The following is a 7,169-nucleotide window of genomic DNA, read 5'->3' on the forward strand; positions in this document are numbered from 1 at the left end:
AATTCTTATTTATGATTTGACAAAAAAGTTCTAAACTTTATTTTTTTACAGTAAAATCCTAATTACCGGCTAACTGAAAAAAAAAATGTATCAAAAACTACCACTAGTTACAATTTTTTATCAAAAAAATAAAGTTTATGATTTTTTTTTTTTTTGTCAAATCTTAATTTTCACAGGTTACAAACTAATTTTAGTATAAATTCTAGTGTAAATTAACTTTTTAAAATATTATGATGAAGCAGATTATTTTCCTTACGGGATTTCCTTTGGACCGGATCAAACTTGGCTTTAGGTTATTGGAAATCTAAATCTCTGTAGTTAGTAATTATCAATTTATTTATGTTCGGCACATTAGTATTTCCTTGTATGACCGTTTATTTTTAAATAAAATAGATCCTTGGTTGCATTAAACCTTGAGTGAGTGGAAATATAGAACAATACTTTACATTCATGATATATAAATAAATTAATCAATACCCTATTTGGCTTCCAAAAACTCTACATTCTTGAATGAATAGTTAATTTATAGGTTCGAATTAGATTGCAACTCGACTCGTATTGATAATAGAGAATAGTTGTTAGTAGCTTGAACTTGAACTTTTGTTGCTAGCGTGTGGTCCATTGATAAATCTTTATATCCGAATTTGGAGTTTTAAGTCTAAAAATATAATAATTATTTTATATCTTTTAACTAAAATCTGGTCAACATGAAGCATATGGCTTGTAGTTGTTTTTGTTCCTATGGAATCAAAAGAAAATGCACCCCCTTTGGTTTGTTGGTTTACTTGTACACAAACATCCATAAAGCTTCCACAACCGTTCACCGAAAGGCCATGTCTTCCATCGTTTCACATCAACATGAGGTTTCCTCAAATCACCATCTGACGTACTTTGAGAAACCTTATGTTTCTTTGGGCCAAATGAACTAGGGACGAAAGTCTTGAGAAGAAAAACTCCAGTATCAAGGCTCACACTCCTTGAAATTTGACTCTTTTTCGTACCTTTTCTCTTTTTCTCCAAATCGAGCTTCATATGAACCCTCTCTTCCTTCATCGATACTGAGTTACTCGGATCCTTCAACACTATGTCTTCAAAGGACAACTCATAACACGATTCAGGCAAGTTACAGTTGATCATTTCCATGAGCTCTTTCCTTCCCTCCGCAATGGACTTCGTGGGAGATGATGGACAAGTGTAACTAGAAGGAACATTTCTCGACCAAAGCGGTGATGAAAAACATGAAGGATTTTCATTTCCATCGTGTTTTTGATGATGTTTTCCTTCTCGGGTGTCGCAGAATGTAAAATCATTTGGGTTTTTAATGCAATGGAGTTCTGATTGAGAAATCGACATGTTGTGTTACCATGCAGTTCATTAAATGGCAAGCATGGTAATTTAATTTCGTGTGGTGGTATGGTGGATTAGTTGATACTTATAGAAGATATATTTTAACAACAAACAACAGACCATATATAGGCAGATAGGTTTAACAATTAACACTTGGAGTAGTTATTTCTGTGAAACAAAACATGTCATTTTTAGCTTGCGATATTGAAAGCGAGGTTGCCGTCTAAGATGAACGACAACACAAAGAAGACACGCTACTGCACTTTTTATATTTTTATTTGATCATGTATTTAAGTAAAAGGACGTATATATACTGCTTATTACATCAATTTATGTAATGATATATATATATATATATATAAAAGCTTATGTTATTTTATTTTTACTAATTATTGTATGCCATAATATACAAATCTGGACCAACGGATGGAATTCATCAATAGACATGATTTAAGAGTGTATGATATTACAATGGGATATCATGTACCATATAATCACACAAATTTTAGCAAAAGAGTATTTTGAACAATTAACTACAATTATAAAAGAAAATTTTCGGATATTTATGTATAATTAATTCTCTTAATTTTAAAAATGTGATTTTTAATTTTAAAAATATGATTTTTTTTAATTAATTCAATTTTAATTCTAACATAATTTGTAAAAATAACCGATTTATTCTGTTTGAATATTTTTTTAGTTAAAATGATGCTCTTTCAGAATTTTATTCTATTAGAATATTATTGAATAATAACAAAGTTCTGGAATCCGATGTTGAAAAATAACTACATTATAACATATTCTGTCAGAATAACATAATGTCAATCATAAACTACTAAATACATTTTGAAAAATAATACACAAAATAGATTCTTGAACTAATAATATACCAAACAATTAATTGTGATTCTTTGAATAATAGCAACATTCTGAAAGAATAACAAGTGTAATTCTTAAAAAATAATAACATTCATAAACATTGAGTGTGATCATTCTTTAATTCATTCTTCAAACATTTCCCATCAGTTCTTCAAGCCATTCTTCAAGCCATTTTTATCACAAATTCTGTTAGAATGCAACAACAAAATTCTGTTAGAATACATTATCAACATATAAAATATTAAAATTTTATCAAAATAAAACAGCAAAATTCTAGTAGAATTTATTATCAACATATAAATAATTAACCAAAACCATAATCGGAAGACATGAATAAAAAAAATACCTAGATTTCGCTGTAGAAGAAGAATCATCAACCACCACCACATCCTCTCCACCTCCTGACCTGCTTCGATCGGAGCAACAGCCCCACCCTGCTGCTTCTCCCTTTGTTCTCCGGTCTAGTCACTTATCAGAGATCGATACCTCCTCCCCTCACTTTCTTTCTCTTCTGTTCCCATTGATCAAGGCCTATGAAGATTCGACTTCATCATTGTTTTCTTTGCCCCATCAGAACCCCTCTTGCCCTCTGATCGAACCTCTGACACATCTCCCCTTCTACGGTAGCCCAAAACCTCCGAAACCCCGCTGAATAGCAAGGACCAATGATGGGAAAACGAGAGGGAGGATAAATCATTGTAGACGTGATCGGCTAGGGTTTTTTTCAACAGATTTTGACTACATCCCATATTTAAAGGAATAATAAAGAACATATTAATTATCTACCATATTTAAATATGCCAAGATTACTATAATACCCTTAAATGATTTATTTAATAATTAATTATTTTCTGAATTCTTATTGGTGCATACAGGCACACAATAGTTGTCAAAAACATTTGAACAGATATATATATATATATATATATATATATATATATATATATATATATATATATATATATATATATATATATTGTGTTCCCTTAGGAACCGTAAATAAATCTTATTAGACAATTTTTTTTTCTTCTGATGCTTCTCGGTTCTTCTCACTTTATCAATTTTGTGTTTCCTTAGGAATAGCAAATTAATTTTATTGGACATTTTTTTTTTTTTTACTTTTTTTTACTTTTTTTTTCTGCTGATGCTTCTCGGTTCTTCACGCTTTATCACCCTTTGAATTATCCATCACCCTATTTTTTTATCTCCCCACCGCCCCTTACTTTTGAGGTTTGCGAAGTTTAATCTCTGAGTTGCTTTGGCCAGTCAATACGTTTCACCCTCCACCGCTTCACAGACGTTGTAAGCCAATTAGTTTAGGATTGGTGTCATTTCTCTAGCTACCGACTGCTTCATCTAATATCTTCCCGATCGTTCTATTTTTTTCATCGAAATCTTCTCTCAACCGATCATCACTCACACCACCATCGATTTTCAATCCGGACTCCAACCACCTCTTTTCTCACGTCCACTGTCGCCAGAGGGAAATATTTACTGCGATGGTTTCGTTTGCGGATTCCCTGTTTCCATTCCCGACTCCCTCTTCTCGCCTCTTTGTTAACCACCACTTTTGGAATTTCGTTGCCTCACTGCTGCCAACAATCTTAGGTGCTCAGACTGAAGACTTCATGGTGAGTTTTCGTTGTTGGCGATGACGGTTCCATCAAAGCTACTTGCGACAAGGTAATTTTCCTTGCTTCTTTTGGTTGCTTCCGATTTTATTCATTCAAAATTAGACGGCCTACCCTTTTCAGTTTCCCGACATTAATCTACCGTTCATGTCTCTTTGAAGACCTGGAAACCCCCAATACTGGCAGGATTGCTCTTGCTAAGAAAAATTGAAGCGTGTGATTGGATTAATGGATAATAGGTCACTCAATTTCCTTACTAGTGAGGTGAAATTCATTACAGTTTAATAGAATAGGTCTCCAATTACACATGCAACTTAATTATGCCCTACCCAGTTGATATTGAGTTTTGAAGTTAAGTTTCACAATGTATCCTAGCTGCTTGATGAAATGCTTGAACAAGATTGTCCTTTACTATATTTTTTTCCGCGCTTATTACAGGTAAAGCATAAAAAAATTGTTTATGTTTGTCCAAATTGATATGCTTTTCATTGGAAATTGAAACTTTTTGTGATATTTTTGACAACCTGTTCAGGGGTTTGTGGAAGTTGATGATGACTGCATTCAAGATGATTTTAACCTATAAAAATAGGTATCCATGTTTCAGTTATTAGAAACAAAGAGTTTAATGTTTAGAAACCGAATTCAGAAATCACTTATAAAATACGATTCAAATTTTGGAGAGGTGTCTAGGTGATGAGAAAAAACCGAAACCGAATAACCAAATTAAACCGAATGATATCTGAATTATTTGGTTCGGTTTATATTCGGTTTTTAGTTAATTTTGTTTGATTATGTGGAATTTGAATTGAATTCTATTCATTGGAGTGTCAATTCAGTCAAAATGCTTAAAACTTTTTATTTTTAATGTAATTTGTGGCAAAAAGTTAGGAAAAGCCTGTTTTTTTATCATAATCTTTACATTGGTGTTGCTAGATATGTTAATTTCCTTTTTTAGAATCATTTTTTTTACATTAACTCATTTCAATCAGAATTATAATTACTTGGAAATATGGATTGAATAACATGAACATAAACAATTTTTTGAAGAAGCTTATATATATTATTATTATATATTTATATTTTTCTTTTTTGATGGTTTGACATGTGGGATTTCAGCTGTCATTTGAAGAAGCTGACTTGGTAACAGGGGACTGGTGCAAGGATAAAAGAAAAGAAAAAGTAAATTACCTATTCGAAATATCATTGTTGTGGTTGTACGTGGTATTTACAGGTTTTGTTTTCATGCTTTCATACTTGAATATTCTCAATTGATCTATAATAATATTGATAGTTTCATGCTTCAACAGATTTATGAGTGTGATTGGTGCAAGAATAATATATAGATTCAAAATGCATTAAGTTGTTTCACAATATTTGATGTAAACTGTCATCCCCATCACTTTGACAATAGACGTACTTTTGTTTTTGAAGTGTGTAATGAATTTCACTGCTTATGTTTTATGTACATGATAGTTCTAATGAATTGCTATATGCTTTTCATATAAAGGCCTTTTTCAATCTTGTATTTCAACAGGTAAAGGGTCATATAGAAAAAGTTGGTTAGCTTGATCCGTGGTGTAATTTGAATACATTTTCTTTTTGAAAGGATGCAATTAATATATTAAAATGATCATTTTTTAGGTTTCGGCCTTTTTTATGATGCCTTGAATGGTTGTTTTGCACACAAATTCAATAAAGGTAAGGACTAATCCGTAATTGTCATCAAGATATCTGAATTTGTACAGCGACTCATTGAGTTATGACCACTCAAATATGCCCCTCTATCATTTTTAGCTTTTGGTAAGAGCAAGTTTTACTATACATCATAAAAGAATTTTGGGCAAAATACAAAAAACACTTGTGCTTTCATCATTTTATGAATTTAGTCACTAAGTTATTATAAGAATAATCATAAGAGAAATAATAGTTCAACAGCAAGATCGATAAGATGGTGAGACTTGAAAGTCTTGTGTATTTCAACTTTTCCAAAAACGGATAGCTGGGAATTTTATTTTTATTAAATGGTCAAAAAAGTATAAGCTTTAATCACTACAGTTGATATTTTGTTGAAAGTCTTGTGTATTTCAACTTTTCCAAAAACGGATAGCTGGGAATTTTATTTTTATTAAATGGTCAAAAAAGTATAAGCTTTAATCACTACAGTTGATATTTTGTAGAACTTGGTGTGGGAACGTGTGTTAAGAACTATGATATATATTCTCAGGTTGCAAAAAATGAAAGCAATCATGATAATTAAAATAATCCTGAAACGAAGAGCAAACTTGGAGCAAATAAGGATATACATCTCTTAAGTACTTCTATTTTCTTAGGTGTAGAAGAACATCGAAACATTCAACCATTCAACACCTTCCACCCCATGCAGCATAGTGGAATCCAGTCTAGAGTTAGGAATATTAAACTTGGATGTTTTGTTTTGTCAATTTTGATCCTCATTTTTTTAGTCATTTCGACACTTTTGGTCTTTATAATAAAAAAATTTACATTTATTAGGAACTTTTTAATATTCAAAGTTTAACCAAAAAACTTTAACGAATTGACAACTTTGGTCAATTTTCTAAAAACTTGTAAATTCCAACCCTTTTAATTCTTTAATCATTTTAACATTTTTGGTCATTGCAGTAAAAAATGCTATATTTTTTTTCATAAACAACACAAAAAACGGCCAGCGACAAAGCCTCCTAGTTAATGAGTTTTGAACTGACATATCGTATATACCCAATTTATGAATAATTAATATCAGATATATGATTTAATTAATTTATATATTATTGGTATTACTAGATTTAAATCCATAAAAACCATGGTTGCAAAAGAAAAAACTATTCATAAGTCAAGATTGTAATAACTAATTAAATATTTGCAAAAAAATTATTAATTTATAAAGATAGAAGTTTTCTCGTTTATAGTTATATATATATATATATATATATATATATATATATATATATATATATATATATATATATATCTGTGTGTGTGTTAATGTCATAAAAACCAAATTTTCAGAGTTTTGTCGGTTTTGCTCAAAGTTGAAATTTATGTCTGTTTTTACCCAAACATTTTCGAAAAAATGTTCGGTTTTACCCTTTCACCGGTGATAGCAGGGTTTCGAGGTTATCATTATATAAAATTCGCAAAAAAACCCTTAAGTTTACCATTTTTTTTGTGTCTTTACTTTTAAGTTTATAACTTTTTTACACTTTTATCCTAAGTATATTTTTTTTCATAATATACATATTCATGCAGAAAAATCGTTTTTATATACGAAAAAATATTTAATTAAGTATTGTA

This window comes from Lactuca saligna, chromosome 9 (assembly GCF_052625555.1).
Source record: "Lactuca saligna cultivar CGN05327 chromosome 9, ASM5262555v1, whole genome shotgun sequence".
Lineage (NCBI taxonomy): Eukaryota > Viridiplantae > Streptophyta > Magnoliopsida > Asterales > Asteraceae > Lactuca > Lactuca saligna.